General features: G+C 47.6%; 1 protein-coding gene across 1 annotated transcript in view; it reads left to right on the top strand.

Moving 5' to 3' along the window:
- The window catches only part of PLXNB2 (plexin B2), a 774,855-nt gene that overhangs the window by 609,300 nt on the left and 148,819 nt on the right, over nt 1-16,736 (top strand). The gene's annotated exons all lie outside the window — the stretch shown is intronic.

The raw sequence follows: 16,736 nt of genomic DNA on the forward strand, positions 1-16,736 counted from the left end.
CATTTTCTTTTTAGAAGGAACCTGCATGTGCTGTCTGTTGCAAGGCATACTGTGGCTCACCAACATTGTAGAAGGGCTTAAAGCCCACCCATTACTTAGTATTGGTTAGCTTTGCTTGTCGCTCTCATCTGCCTTATTATTATTCGTGTCCCCGCTTGCCAATCTTATGTTTGTCCCGTCCATCGAGTATTGCCTCTTTGTGGTCACTTTGATTAACTAGCACAGCTGCTTCCACTGTGTGCTTTTCAAGCATTCTTTATTTTCTGTAAAACACTCAGTGAGAGTGCATCTGTTTTTGCACCTGTCCATCCCACCTTCCCTCGTATTGCTTTACCCCCTCTTGCATTGCATTACCCTCTTCCCTGTTTTGCTGGTTCTTTCCCAAACCCCTCATGTGCTCCTTGTGTTGCTTTGGCTGATTTCCTCCCCCTCCACCTGTCCCCTATGTTGCATTGGATGAATACCCTCCCTCCACAGCCCCCCTCTGCTTGTTTCCTTTTTTTAATTTTGTTTTTGGGAAATGTATATTTGTAGCATGTGTGGCAGTAGATACGCATGCTCTGCACACTCCTGCATTTAGTGTTGGGCTCAGACGTTTACAACTTGTTTCTCTTCAAAGAAGTCTTTAAAGTCACAATTGGGACTCCCTTTCTTCGAGGTAATACACATGGTCATCGGGTACATTGTCATTGTTTTTCTCCACCATCAGTCTTGGATGTGGTTGTCGATGCTCGCTCTCAACATCTTTTCTCATGGTCTTCCAGATCAGAGAAACCGATGCGGTCATCGGCGTTTAGCCCCGCGACTGGTACACAGTATCGGTGACAAGTCCCTGAAGAGCGACTATGCGCCTTCCACCCGGAGCAGTGAATGTTCCGGGAGGGGTGATGGAAGTGACCCCATTTCAATGGTGTTCTCAGTGCAAAGCCAAATACCGGCATAACGATCAACACCTGGTCTGTAACTTTTAATAGTTCAAGTCCAAAAGGACTTTGAGATACTGTCGGGCGCAAAGACTTGCTCCTAGTATGGGGACCACCACTGAGCTCGAGGTATCGGAGGGAGAGGAAATCAGTAGCGCCGATTAGGCAGGGGAGGCTGAGCTGGCAGGTAGCCTGCACTACATCACCTTCGGAGACTCCTACATCGACATTGGATGCAAGGAAGACAAAGGGCAGCCATCCATCTTTTTCACAAGGGTTCCAACAACGATCCAGAGACAACCTCTGGACCGAAGACTACTCCAAGAGTTATGAGTACTGTTGCACCTCCAACCACCAGACTTGCTACAGCCATTCCCTAAAACCGATTGCCCCAGCAGCCCAGTGCATCATACAGGTGTTGGTGCTCCATGACCAAGTGGTATCGGTTGACCTGGAGCAGAGGAAGGATGAGACACCTCAATCCAGATTGGGCCACAAACCCAAGTAAGGCGCTGCAGCATCAAAGCCTCAGACCTCTGGCCATCATGCCTCACCAATCCCACCAGCGATGAAGCCCTTGGAGTCTAAGCTTTTGCTGTAGAAGCATTCAACATCAAAAGACCTGTTGCGGAAGTGCCATTCCTCCCCAATGCCACCAGCAATGAAGCCCTTGGAGTGTAAGCCTTTGCTTTAGAAGCAAGAAACATCAAAAGACCCGTCGCAGAAGGGCTATTCGAAAAGCCCTCATAAGGACACATTCGTGCCAAAACCAAAATAGTCTCTGAAACACCAAGCAGCTGACGAAGAAGAGATCCCATTCCTAGAGAAATTACATTGGGTCCCCTACAAGAGTCAGTAGACAATTGACCCCAAGACTGGGAAGCTTAGTACTCCTAAAAAGAGGAGGCAAGAATTTGAGGAGCCTTTAATGTTCCCTCCACCGGAGAGGCATATGGTCATCCACCAGTCCACCATCACCCCCTTTACCACACAGCTCTCAAGCGCATTCATTTAATCACACTCTCTTACACACTCCACTGCAGGGAGCGTAGATGTCCATCCACAGGATGACCCAGATTTATAACTCATGCCAATCAAACCATGCCCACTAGACAACCCCACCAGTTCTGTAGCATCCTCCAAAGAGCTGCTGCATATCACAAAGTAGATATGTATGCCACCCCTGATAAGAATTTTTTAGTAGAGACTTTATCCAAGCTGGAAGGATCTGTTCAGTATCTCCCTATGCTAAAACAATCTATGGACATTTTAAGCACCCGGTCAAAAGGAGAGAGATGCGCTACTCCAACATCTCCAATATGAATATAAGAAGAGAGGTGAGGTTCTAGTAAATGATGACAAGCTTATTTCTAATGCAACAATTATGTGTGCGCTTGATGCAGCTGACACTTCGGCAAGAGGAGTCAACTATGCAGTACTCTTGCACAGACATGCGTGGTTGCACATCTCAAGTTTTAAACTGGAGGTGCAACAACACCTTCTGAATGTACCTTTTGATGGAGAGCATTTGGTCCGCCCTCAAATTGATGAAATGTTAAAGAAAATTTAAAAGGACACAAATGGCAAAGGCAATGGGTGCACTACAGCCAGCCACCCCTCGCCAGTCATTTCAGAAGCAGCAGAGAAGAGGGTGAGGTAAACCAACCACCATATAGCAAGAGCAAACTTATCAGAGACAGCAGCAGGCTTACCTTCAGCAAGGATGGAGAAGTTTTGGTAGGGACTAATACAGAGGTAATGGGAGCTAGAGGGAATGGTAGAGGTACACCAGCCAAGGGTGCTGCCACCTCAAAGCAGTGACTCCCCTTGCATGCCACAAACCATTCAGAAGCAGGCTTCCAGGCACATTGGGCAGACATTGCTTACAACCAGCATTACCGTTCAACCTAGAGCTTCCAAACAGCCTTATTGTTCAACATAGAGCTTTCTAAGACAGTAATTTAGTGACATTGTGGTTTATACCCCCCACGGCCCCAGGCCTAGGACCAGTTTCTCTGACCACATTAGCGCTCTATTCAAATCACCTTTTTTAAATTCGAATTTCTCAGTACTGGGTGATTTTAACTTCCATCTGGAAAATAGACTAGACCCCTACTCAGCAAGACTCCTAGACACCCAGATCAGTTTTGGATTATCCTTAAATCCGGCGGCCCTACTCACTGTGCTGGACATATGCTTGATGGGATATTTTCTGGCAATCTCAATATTGCGACCTTGACTACAGATTACGATAGTCTTGGTTGCTTGGGATCTAAACTATTGGACCAATGAGACAGATGAGGGAACACTATTTAGAGAACTCAAGTCCATTACCAGCCTAAATCTCACCCAACACATTCATTCTCCCACGCATATCAATATTACTTGCATAATCTGGCTGTTTACCCTTGTGTATGGTCAGATCACTCCATTATCAGCTTTATGCTGAATAATTTGCCACTGCTGAAACACCCTCCCTGTCTAAAAAGCACCTTCAGAAACTGGAATCGAACCAACCTGAAGGCGCTTTTAGACACTTTATCCTGTGAGCAGCCTGTCTTAGAAGGAGAGTTAGATAGCTGTGAAAACGAAATCACTAATTGGCAAATGAAGGCCTTTAATATTCATGCTCCCCCACAGACCAAAACTTCCCGCCTAAGGCAACATGGAGCATCTGAAAGGTTCACTAAGGAATTGAAAATCCAAAAACTTCATTTTCGCCAAGGTGAACGTAAATGTCGAAAATCGTATCTAGTGGAGGATAAAATGAAATTTACCTCCATGTGTATAAAAATGCCATATTGGAGGCTAAGAGAACCTTCTTCACGAATAAGGTGCTCAATTCGGATAACCACTCCAAAGAAATCTTCAAGGCCGTGAAAGAGTTATCATATCCTACCCGCGTGACTCAGTCTGTCACGGCTACCCAAGACCTCGGTAACAATTTGAATTCTTTTTTTTCATTGAAAAAATTAGGAAAATTCAACATTCCATTCTTTCCAATAATCCTAGCACAGAAGCCAGCCTGGCCTATTTCATTTCTTTTTCCCTTAATACTTTTCCTAAGTTGGACAGAAAACTTTTTTTAGATCTGGTTACAAAGATTAAATCTGGCTCTCCCAAGGAGGACTGCCCTATTAGTATACTAAAGGCAATTTATCGGGCTTTCCCCAATATTATTTTGGAGTTTCTTTAATCTGTCCCCGTCTCATGGCACTGTACCGTCCGTTTTTAAGGAAGCAGTGGTCATCCCGAGCAAAAAAAAAACAGGGTATGGAGCCCAAAAAGTTGGAGAACTATAGGCCGATATCGCTACTCACATTTCCTGCTAAACTGCTGGAGGCTCATGTAGCTACCTGTCTCAGTTCTTTCTTAGAAGCGACCATGTTCCTGGATGCCCATCAGGCGGGCTTTCGCCCCAGGCATTCCACTGAATCTGTGATTTTATCCGTCATGGATGATCTCAAAAGACATGCGGGCATTGATTGCATTCAGGCCCTGGTCATCCTCGACCTCTAGCATTTGACACTGTGAACCACAAAATACTGTTGAACCGTATAGCCGCAGCGGGTCTCGGGGGACAAGCTTTGGATTGGTTTAGATCCTTTCTAGAGGACGCAAACAATCTGTGTGGCTCTCCCCCTTTAAATCTAACACTGTAGAAATGAGTTGTGGTGTCCTGTAGGGCTCCTCTCTCTCAGCAATGCTTTTTAATATATACATATATACACACAGCCTTTGATCTCCAGCTTCGGCTGATGTGGGTAAAGATTTTTAATTACGCTGATGACAATCAGCTAATCTTTTCCCTGGAGAACTCAGATGAATCCAAAGACTTTGTTAAGAATTCCATGCTGTATATAAAAAAATCTGGATGGACAATAACCAATTAGAATTAAACTCTGGCAAGACCGAGAAGATAATACCCAGCAATAAACTCATCTACTGGACACCCTCTCATTGGCCTTCGGAGCTAGGGGCGATCCCACTCCCTAAACCAGTGATAAAGAGGCTGGGATTTCACATTGATTCAGATCTCTCCATGAGTGCCCAGATTGGGTCAGTTACTTCTTCTTGCTTTGCCCAACTCCGCAAGCTGTGCAAGATTAGACGTTTTTTCAGCAAAGAGGCCTGCACACAAATGGTGATTGCACTTATCCTATCTAAAATTGAATATGGTAATGCGCTCTATCTTGACCTTCCGTAAAAGCAGAAACATTGACTACAGATGATTAAAAATCAAGCAGCTAGATTAATCTATCTCCAGGATAGACGATGTCTTATTAGCCCACTGTCAAAAGATCTTAACTGGCTCCCAGTGGAACAGAGAGCTAGGTTTAAAATTGGCTGCATTCTCTTTAGAGCTAATCAGGGAACTGGGCTTAATTTCATCTCTTCACGAATCAGTAAGTACTCACCTCTGGGTACCTTGAGATCAATGCACTTAAATCTTTTGGTGGTCCCCAGATTCAAATGCAAACACCTCGGTGGGACTCAGTTCTCCTTTTTGGGTCAGAGGCTCTGGAACCCATTTCACTGAGACTGATTACATGCGGTTCAGAAAACTGCTCAAAACATGGCTGTTTACCTTGGCTTATAACTAGTTGCTCCCTTGTCAGTAATGTCTCTGCTCAGACCCTCAGCGTCAAGAAACCTTCTGGTGTACGTGTGCTTTTACAAATACCCCCAAAAAAATATTAACAATCCCACATCCTTCCTTCTGACTTGAACGGATCACTATGCAGTGAACTGGCAGTTCTGTAGTAGGGGATCTCTGTGTATAGTCATAATCTAGTGAATAGTCCCGCCCTTGTGCGTGGACCCCGGAGCAATCAAAAATAATCTCTTATAGTGTCAAAAAATGCAGAAAAGCATAGACACTTAAGAGAGAATTTAAAGACAGATAATGCAGCCTAAAAAAGGCTACACTGTCCAGTACTTCAACTAGAAATTTCACCATAAAATCCACAAAACAGCAAAAGCCTGTACAGATTTCCCTTGCTTTAACAGCAAACTCCCTCAGGAATGATAGAGAGAAGAACCTGGACAGACAAGCCCCATAGGCTGCCATTATGTGGCTCAGAACAGGATACTGTGCCTTTAAGAGAATCTTCCAGAACCTTCTCCCAGTATCCCAGAATGCATAGCAGGTCCAACTTACTTTCAGTTCTTTTTTCCGGCTCCTGCAAGCAGGACCCTGGAGCATTGAGCTCTCCCTTTTCAAGGGTTTTGTTGGTGTTTTTCACTAAATTCGATTTTGTGTACTTTTAAAGTACTTTGGTGACTTTCTTCTTGGTTTTCTGCACTCCTTTGTTGTCCATAATGCCTGCATTATTTGACAAATGCCCGGAGTGCTCCAGGAAGAAGGCCAAGTCAGACCCCCATGAGGTGTGTATCCTCTGCCTTCCCTCTTCCCACATCCCAGAGGAGTGTGATCTGTAGAGGCTTCTCTGGCAGGACCCTGAAGGACAGGAGGAAGATCAGACTTCAGGGACTTGAAGAAAGAAGACTGAAGGCTCAAGGTGGGTCTGGAGGGGCTTCTGCTGCCCATGCTGAGGCCTCTGGGGGGCTCCCCAGGGGCAGGAAGTCCAGCAAACGTCAAAGGTCTCCGTCTGAGTCGGTTGCTATGACTACGACGTCAAGAGGAAGGTCCACGGCCAGTTCCCGGTCTCCCCAGGGCTCTGGGTTGAGAAAACGTCGCCCGTCAACGTCGAGAGACTTACACAGGCCGCCGTCGAACCCGGTGTCGATTTCTTCGCCGTCGGTGTCGTGGACGGCATCGGAGGGCCCGGCGTCGGCGCTCGCCGTCGAGGCGACACCGCCGTTCGCCGTCGAGGACATCGTCGTCGTCGAGGGGATCCTCGTCGTCGAGGCCGCCGTCGAGGACGGCGAGGTCGCCGTCGAGACGGAAGAGGTCTCCGGCGCTGAAGAAGTCAACGTCGAGGCGATCGAAGAGGTCGACGTCGAGGCCATCGTCGAGGCGATCGAAGAGGTCGTCGTCGAGGTCGCCGTCGAGGCGTCGGCGCCCGTCGTCGAGGTTTCGAGGTTCGTCCATCTGGTCGGGGTCGACGTCTAGACATAGAAGCCGGTCGACGCCGAGGAGTGGGAAACGGTCGACGCCGAAGGGCCGCTCGACGTCGAAGGGACCACGGTTGACGTCTGAGCACCGGTCTTCGACGTCAGGGGGTTGTAAGGACAGGCCGAGGACTGTGGGGGGCTCCCCTCAGTCAGGACAGGATGGTGGCTCGCCGGGAACAGCGTACTCAGAGGTGTATACCCCGAAGAAAACTGTTACACCGCCTCCTCCTTTTTCCTAGAGGTCCTCCTCCGAGGGCTTCGACCCCTCCATTGCCTCCTCTACCTGCTCTTCCGTCAGGTCCGCAGGCCCCGGTGCCGGGTGCTCCTCCTCCGGTTCCGCCGAGATCGGTGTCGATGCCCAGACTTCCGACACCTCCGAAGAAGACTCCTAAGTCGAAGGTTCCTCCTAAGCCCAAGACGTCCGACCCGGGGAAGCCGGCGGAGCGTCCCAGACCCAGGAGATCGAGGTCACGCTCAGGGAGAAGGGACAGATCTAGGAGTGGACACGGATCCTCCTCGAGATCCAGACATCGCCATAGGAGGCATAGGTCCAGGTCCCGTTCGGCCTCGGGGACCCGTTCCTATTCACCTACATTGTCGGATTCACCGGAGACGAGGGTGTCTCCGATAGATGACAGTGGCACGTTCCAGGAGGTTCTCCTGAGAGGGGCGGCGAAGTTGGGGATCAAGGTGACGGCCCCTACGCCCTCAACTTCTGTGATCTTCGAGACTTTGCATACGAAGCACCTGTCTCGCCCCCTACTGCCTTTGGTGCCAGGACTGGTTGAGCCTGCTGAACAGCTCTTCCTTACGCCGGCGGTGGTGAAAGCTGCTCCCTCCAGGCTTGTCAAGAAGTACAGGGCTCCAGAGTCGGACCCGGCCTTCTTGCGGAAGGACCCAGTGCCTGATTCAGTGATTGTGACGGCGGCTCGGAAACTACATGCTACCTCCCCGTCCTCCACTGTGCCTCCAGATAAGGAGAGCCGCTGGATTGACTCAGCTGGAGGGAAGGCGTGTGGGACGTCTTCCACGTCGCTGAAGGCCTCCAGTGACTCGGCGTTGTTGGGACGATACGACCGTGCACTGTGGGATTCCATGGAACAGTTTGCGGACCTTGTCCCGCGCGACAGGAAAGAGGACTTCATGGAGATCGTCCAGGAAGGGATGCTGGTTTCGAACCAGGCCATCAGCGCCGCGGCGGATTTCTCCCTGCTGGCCGCGCATGGATACTGCCACGGTATCAATCAGAGACGCCATGCTTGGCTCCGGCTGACGTCGCTCAAGCCTGAAGCGCAACAACGAGTGGCAAATCTGCCGTTTTCCGGCGACACCCTCTTCGGGAAACACGCAGATGAAGAAATGGCCAGGATGAAGGCCGAGGCTGAAACCCTGACGGCTGTGGGCTTGGAGAAGCCCAAAGACAAGAAACCCTACCGCCAGTTCCAACGACGGTTCGGGTCGCAGGGTAGAGGAAGGGGACTGTCTTCTGGGCAGCAACAACAGCAGCAGCACCACCAGCAGCAATACAGAAGACCCTTCCAGAAACGTCAGAGGGGTAGAGGTGGACAGCAGTCCTCTACCGCGAACAAGGGCCCGGCTGGGTCTCGACCCTGAGCGGTTACTTCCCCTTCGTCCGTTACCCGCTCCGGTGGGGGGGAAGCGTTCAATTTTTTCTGGCAGAGTGGAGAAAAATTACTCAGGACAAGTGGGTGCTGAATATTGTTTGCAATGGATACAGTCTTCGGTTCATCAGCCCTCCTCCATCGATTCCTCCGGTCAGCTCGCAGTATCAACTGCGCGAGCTCCAGGCGGAGGCCGACTTCCTTCTAAGGAAAAGGGCGATAGAAGAGGTACCTCTGTCTCAAAGAGGAAGAGGTCTATACTCCCGGTTCTTTCTGGTCCGCAAGGACAAGAACGAGTTCAGGCCCATTCTGGACTTGCGACAGGCAAACAAATGGATTTGCAGAGAAAAGTTTCGCATGCTGTCGTTGCATCAGATTTATCCTCAGCTGCAGCGGGGAGACTGGCTTTGCGCCATAGACCTACAGGATGCGTACTTCCATGTGCCCATTGCACACAAACACAGGAAGTTCCTGCGATTTCAAGTCGGCACCAATCACTATCAGTACACGGTACTTCCGTTCGGGCTGAAGTCTGCGCCCCGGACGTTCTCCAAATGCATGGCAGTGGTAGCGGCACACCTGAGGAAGAACAAGGTGTTTGTCTACCCGTACATGGACGATTGGTTGATCAAGGCCTCCTCCTTCTCGGAAGCTCAAGCACACTTCCAGAAGACGTGCGTTCTCTTAAACAAGCTGGGGTTGCACATCAACATGTCCAAGTCTGTCCCGACTCCGGTCCAGTGCATCCAGTACTTGGGAGCCTCCATCGATACGCTGTCAGCAAGCGTGTCTCCTTCGGAAGAGCGACGTTTATCACTCCTTCGGAAGGCTCAGGCTCTCATGTCCACTCCATCCACGACAGTCACGACGGTGTCTTCTCTGCTGGGATCGATGGCCTCCTGCATCTTCCTGACACCGCATGCGCGGCTGCACATGCGTCCGCTGCAGGAATGCTTGGAAGATCAGTGGGACCAGAGGAGAGGATCTTGGGACGACAAGATACGACTGTCTCTACCTGCTCTTCAGTCTCTGAAGTGGTGGTGTTCAGCGGAGAATCTCCTCAGAGGGGTTCCCTTCCACAAGGACATTCCCACTCAGACTATCGTGACGGATGCTTCTCTCCTGGGTTGGGGAGCGCACTCCGGAGACCTGCAGATTCAAGGGACGTGGTCCCCATCGGAATCCACGTACCACATCAATTTCCTGGAACTCAGGGCTGTTCACTTGGCGCTGAAGGCTTTTCAACCGTCCTTCCGGACCAACTCTCTGCTTGTACAGGCGGACAATACGACCACGATGTATTACCTCAACAAGCAGGGGGGCTCGAGATCACGCACTCTGTCTCAGGAGGCGCAGGCGATCTGGCATTGGCTTCTGGCTCAAGGACTCTCGATAACGGCCACTCATCTGCCAGGTGTGCAGAATGTTCAGGCAGACGAGCTGAGCAGACTGATTCAGGAAAACCACGAGTGGGTCCTAAACGACGAAGTACTAGGAGAAGTCTTCGTAAGGTGGGGCACTCCAGACATCGATCTGTTCGCCACTGCCGAAAACAGCAAATGCCGAGACTTCGCCTCCAGGTACTACCAGCCGGGGACGCTGGGGAACGCGTTATGGATCAACTGGTCGAACATCTTTCTGTACGCTTTTCCACCCATTCCCCTGATTCCAGCGGTTCTCATCAAGCTCTCCAAATCCAGGGCGAAGATGGTTCTGATTGCCCCGGAATGGCCCAGACAATGGTGGTTCATGGACCTGCTTCACCGGTCTCTCCTTCCTCACATGAAGCTGCCGTGCAGGCCGGACCTTCTCACGAAGTTCGGGGGGCGGTTGGTGCACCCCAACCTCTCGTCTTTGAGTTTGGCGGCATTGCTCCTGAAATAGTGCAATATGGCCATTTGAATCTCCCAGAGGATTGTATGGACATACTGAAGGAGGCTAAGCGACCTTCCACTCGGACTTCCTATGCTTACAAGTGGAAGCGGTCTTGCATTTAGTGCAAGTCTAAGAACTATGACCCTACGACATGCAAGGAAGATGTCATCCTTCCATATCTGCTACATCTGGCGCAGTTTGGCCTTAATGTCCATTCCATTAAGGTTCATCTGGCTGCTTTGACTGCCTACAGGAAATGCCCTTCACAGACTTCCTTCTTCCAGATCCCTGTGATCAAGGATTTTCTAGAAGGCTTGAAGAAAGTGTTCCCTCCTGTCAGGCTTCCTTCGCCTTCATGGGACTTGAATGTGGTGCTGTCCAGATTGATGAAGGAGCCTTTTGAACCTATTCACAAGGCTTCGTTGCAGCACCTGTCCTGGAAGGCGGCGTTCCTCGTGGCCATTACATCGGCCCGCAGGGTGAGTGAAATTCAGGCGTTGTGTTGCCAAGAACCTTATACTGTATTTCATGCTGCTAAGGTTGTTATGCGTACTCACCCTAAGTTTCTTCCCAAGGTTGTTTCTGATTTTCATATCAACCAGACTAACTTTACCTACGTTCTTTCAGAATCCTTCCGCTCCAGCGGAAAGGTCCTTGCATTCCCTGGATGTTAGGAGGGTGTTGAAATTTTATCTGGATAAAACCAAGGATATTCGTAGGTCAGACCAATTGTTCATCAATTATGGATCAGTCAGGACGGGTCTTGCTACCTCTAAACAGTCCATCTCGCGGTGGATTGTGTCCTGTATACAATTGTGTTACCAAAAAGCTAATAAGACCTTAGGAGGTAAGCCTAAGGCTCATTCCACCAGGGGCAAGGCTGCCACGACAGCATTGCTCCGTAATGTTCCGATTGCAGAAATCTGCAAGGCGGCCACTTGGAAGTCGGTTCATACCTTTGCTAAGCATTACTACCTGGACTCTGATGCTAGGGCGGATGCTCAGGTTGGACAGGCTTCTCTGCAAAATCTATTTGCACAATAGTGGTGTTGATTCTCTTTTCCCCACCGCCGCTTTGGTGTGGGGATGGGCTTGCCATTCTATTCACTAGATTATGACTATACACAGAGATCCCCTACTACAGAAGGAGTAGTTTCTGTCCTGTAACTCCAGTTCTGTAGTAGGGGTATCTCTGTTATAGTCATAAGCGCCCGCCCTCCTCCCCGGTGGAGAGTGAGACATATTCCTTTAAGGAATGCTACAGGTCTGGCGTGTTACGCCTTCAAAAAGAACTGAAAGTAAGTTGGACCTGCTATGCATTCTGGGATACTGGGAGAAGGTTCTGGAAGATTCTCTTAAAGGCACAGTATCCTGTTCTGAGCCACATAATGGCAGCCTATGGGGCTTGTCTGTCCAGGTTCTTCTCTCTATCATTCCTGAGGGAGTTTGCTGTTAAAGCAAGGGAATCTGTACAGGCTTTTGCTGTTTTGTGGATTTTATGGTGGAATTTCTAGTTGAAGTACTGGACAGTGTAGCCTTTTTTAGGCTGCATTATCTGTCTTTAAATTCTCTCTTAAGTGTCTATGCTTTTCTGCATTTTTTGACACTATAAGAGATTATTTTTGATTGCTCCGGGGTCCATGCACATGGGCGGGGCTATTCACTAGATTATGACTATAACAGAGATACCCCTACTACAGAACTGGAGTTACAGGACAGAAACTACTCCATCTTGCTCCAGGAAAAATCAGTGCGCCCAATTGTGAATGGAACTTCTCTGACTAGAGTCTGGCTTAATATTAAACATATGGAATATAATTCCTTACTCATGTCCTCCTCCCCTAAGCTAGCAGACCGTGTAGAACAGATGGCGGAGAACTATACTGACTGGATTAGTTGTGCCCTAGAAGTCATGGCTCCCAGCCAGACAAAAGCCTTTAACTAAAAAGGCATCTCAACCATGGTACAGTGAGACTTAGAATTTCCAGACAAGTGTCTCTCAGGCAAGAACAGAAATGGCGTAAAAATTAAGAGCCTTCAGAGAAGGCTAAATATAAACTTAGTTTAGCTGAATATAAAAAAACTTGTCATAGCTGCTAAGTCAGCGTACTACTTGGAGCAAATCAAATCAGCTAGGGATTCCAACAAAACCCTTTTTCAAACTATAAAAAAAACTGACAGTTCCCTCTACAAGTAATTCTGTAGCCAATAGCTAGAAGTTCTGCGACTCCTAAGGCAGTTTTTTCCAAGAGAATGTTGTGATCATCTTTAATAAGTTTAGTGCTAGCAATACAATTGCTCATTCATCCGTAAAGTCCCTTGACCCAAGTATATTTAGGGAGTTCAGGGCTTATGATCTTTGAGGTCCCCACAGTAGAACTGCTGAGGAAGCTGATCTGCAGAATTAAATCCGGCTCTCCTCAAGATCCGTGCCCACCAAAGGTAGTGCACATGGCAATGGAGCCAGTGGGACTTCACCTATCAGAACTCTTTGCAGCAATGTGCATGGACGGGGTCTTTCCCTCTACCCGAAAATCAGCCTCAGTCATTCAACTCTTAAAGTCTCGTACTCTTATCAATTCTGCCAAACATACCACAACGCAGGCACATCCTCAGTCCACAACATTCACACTTCTAGCAAATGGAGCTATCAAGCCTGTCTACCACGGCTAAGGAGTATACTCCATCTACTTCTTGATGCCAAAAAATGAATTCTGACCTCTCAACTGATGTATACTATTGGAACATTATCGTGTGGTCACCCTACAGGACGTCCTAACACTTATACATAAGGAGAGTTAATGACGGCCCTTGACCTCAATGATGTATTCTTCAATAAGCACATCCATCCTGGTGCTGCAAATATCTGAGGTTCATGGTAATTGGATGTTACCATCAATTCAAAGTACTGCCCTTTGGAGTCATAACAACTCCAAGAGTATTCACAAAATGCCTTGTGGTAGTAGCAGCCCACCTAAGGAGACAGTTTTCATGTCTAACCCCCTATCTAGATGATTGGCTGATAGTGTATTCAGAGCAACGTGTACAATATTCCCATGCCACCATCACTGTTCTACACAGATTGGGATTCCCAACAAAAAATCTCATCTAGAACCACTCCAGATCCAACTCTATTTGAGCTGATTCTAAACTCTGTCAGGACCAGAGCCTACCCCAGTCTCCAGAACCAATAGTTTTTTTTCCAGTCACATTGTTACCGGCCAGTCAGGACGGTGATGCGTGTTCTAGATGTGATGGCCTCTTCCAAAGACATTGTACCCCACGATAGGCTATACATGCTCCCCTTACATGAGAGCTTGGCTTCACAGTGGTCTCAGTTGTAGGGCAATCTAGAGGATCTAAAGTTGATTCAGCCCACCGTCCAACGTTCCCTGCAGTTGTGGAACAGCAAAAATCTGCTGCATGGAAGGGCTTTCATAGACCCACTACCGCAAGTGGCCATTACCACAGATGCACCACTTCAGGTATAGGGGCGCGCTTTTGTTGGAGAGAACTGTCCAAAAAGTATAGACTGCTCAACAAAAGACACCTATAGTGAAAAATACTTTTCTTTAAAATCATAAAAGGGTGGAGCGAACCACCTTGGTACATGAGGCACCAGAACAATTAATCGGGTTAAAGTTACAATAAATGCATTAGTGAGGACTATATTTGTGTGAAGGGAAGCAAACTTCTAGATGAGTTAATTAAAACTGTACACAGGCTTACATGCTTCTCCAGGGCATAATAAAGTGCAAATGATGAGGGAATGTGGACTGCAGGGCTTAAAATAGATGAACGAAGCGATTCTGTATAGTCAAGTTCAGTTCATCAGTCGTTCTTGTCTAATTCTTTTGCCGCTAAGTTCTACAATTGTATTCCCTTGCAGGACATTTGGACGTATGTGCCTCCAAGACATTTTATAACAGCCACTCTGCAGGTCCTTATTTGTTCTCTCCTCAGTGTTTCCCGAAGGAAATTTTCCCGAGTGTTTCATAGCGCAGGACAGATACATAGAAGGTGTAGTAGTGACTTGTTTCCGTGTCCACAAAGGCGGCATTCCTTTGTCATCCAAGTCTGTTTCCATTTTAAAGTGAGGTCTGTTCTGACAAATACGGTTGAGGTTTCAACGATTTATAAGATGACATCACCGCCCATGCGTGAGTTTTGTGGGCTAGGGCAGCTTTGTCTATTAACAGCGATTGTTGCTTGATGGCTTTGTTAGCTGCATAATTAAACTCAGAGTAGGTCGTTATTGTGAGCCAAGCCACGTCTAGCTTTAGTGTAGAAAGCGATTCTTTTAAGACTGGGAATACTGACTTACTTAGCCTGGATTCTTTTTCGATCTCCTGCCAACGATGGTTTTCTTCTGCTGCCTTCATTCTTCAATAATATTTGACCAGGGCTCATTGTCTTGCTGGTATGTTTGTTTAATCCTTGTTCTAGCCTTATCTGTGCTTGTGAAATATGGCGTGGAATTGAGAACAGTTTCTTGAAGAGGCTAGAGTTTTCTGTATTTAAAATTGTCTAGTTCTTTGTGTTCATTATTTCCCATTCATACGAAATAGATAGCAGGAATCTTGTTGCTATGACCTTTAGCAGATGATTTGTTGAACTATTGCCGAGGTTTTTTCTGCAAGATTTTGAATGTGAATAGCAGTTGTTTGGCTTTTACTTGCCCTATGTCCAGATGTTGCTTGTAGTTGAGCTGGCAATCTAGATGTACCCCCAAATATTTTGTCCACCTGGGGCAAAGGGTTATCCTTTGGCATCTGGTTGAATTTAGGACTTTTTTGTGGGAGCTGGAAAAGCACACAAACTTCGATTTTTGAAGGTTGATTACTAATTGAGCTGAGGTGGTATATGCTGCTAATTGGAAAATCAGCCACTGCAGACCTCAAGACGATTGAGGGAGTAAGACAATATCGTCCGCGTATTGAAGACTTACTATTGGGACGTTACGCAATTTTGGATGATCGCCTTGTGGTGATCAAAGGTTTTTCTCTAAGTCAACTGTATAGATGTTAAATAAACAGGGAGCCAGCATGCGCCCATATTTTAAGCCGTTGATGGTTGGAATTTTATTGGTTAGACTTCGCCTGTCCTCTTTTTTTTTTTTTTGTTTTTGGACCCATGTTTGTGTGTAGAGATTGATTGCCTCTGATAATTTGGTAGGGGATCCCCAAGATTTCATTTTCGCCCATAGCTTGGATTGGGGCACTTTATTGAAGGCTGCTTTGAGGTCTGCAAAGCACGCATAGAGGATGTTTGATTTTGCGATGGTTTGGTTGGCCAGAAGGGTGACTGCGGATATATTAGTTTAAGTGCCCATCCCTGCCCGAAATCCTGTGTGTGTTTTAGGAATGAGGTTTGTGCTGCTGAACCAATCCTCAAGGTCTGCCAGCAAGTTTGTAGCGTAGATCAGTGAGCGCAATCAGTCTGTAATTGGATGGATCAGAGCGTACCCCTTATTTATATATGGGTTGTAAAATGCTTCCTCGCCAGGAATTCGGAATGGTGCTAGCCTCTAAGATGTGTGTAAACTGGGGAGTTAGATGGCCGGTCCATAAAGATGGATCGTTTCGGGAATAATGCATTTGGCAGGCCATTTTGCCCCGGTGGCCCGTCCGGTCTCAGGTGTTTTATGGTGTTAAGTACCTGCTTTTGTGTAATCTGTAGGTGTTGTTCATTTGGTTCTGACCTTGTTGTTTCCCAAGCTTCTGGATGGAAATTCTCTTTTTGATTTTTTTTCGGTGGTGGATTGGATTATTAGGTAGTGATGTGCTGATTTTAGTATCTGTTTTCTCATTGGTTCTAAGTTTTTGAATCTTGGGACTTGTTGTCTCACTGGCGTCCATCCCCATCATTATTGCAGATTTGAAAGTATTTGACACACCTAAGAATGAGGTCGTATGCATGTGGCTTCGATGCATTTGTTAGTGCTCTTAGCGATCTAGCTGGTGGTTCAAGCCTTCCTCTCATACATCCACCAAAAAATAGTCCTCATAAAGGCTTGTAATTTGATAGTCACGCATCACATACAGCAACAGGGAAGCGCTCATTCTCTTCTGCTATCTCAGCTAGCACAGAGCGTATGGCATTGTGCTTTTTTACTAATCGCCCTTGCATGTTCATTTATTTTACTTCGCTGTCTAAATAACATTTGGGATTTTATGCTTTTTTCCCCTCAATGTACAGCTGTGTGCTTTCTAAAAGATGGCACGAAAATACAGGCCCA

The sequence above is a fragment of the Lissotriton helveticus genome, chromosome 1_1 (genome assembly GCF_964261635.1).
Source record: "Lissotriton helveticus chromosome 1_1, aLisHel1.1, whole genome shotgun sequence".
NCBI classification, from domain to species: domain Eukaryota; kingdom Metazoa; phylum Chordata; class Amphibia; order Caudata; family Salamandridae; genus Lissotriton; species Lissotriton helveticus.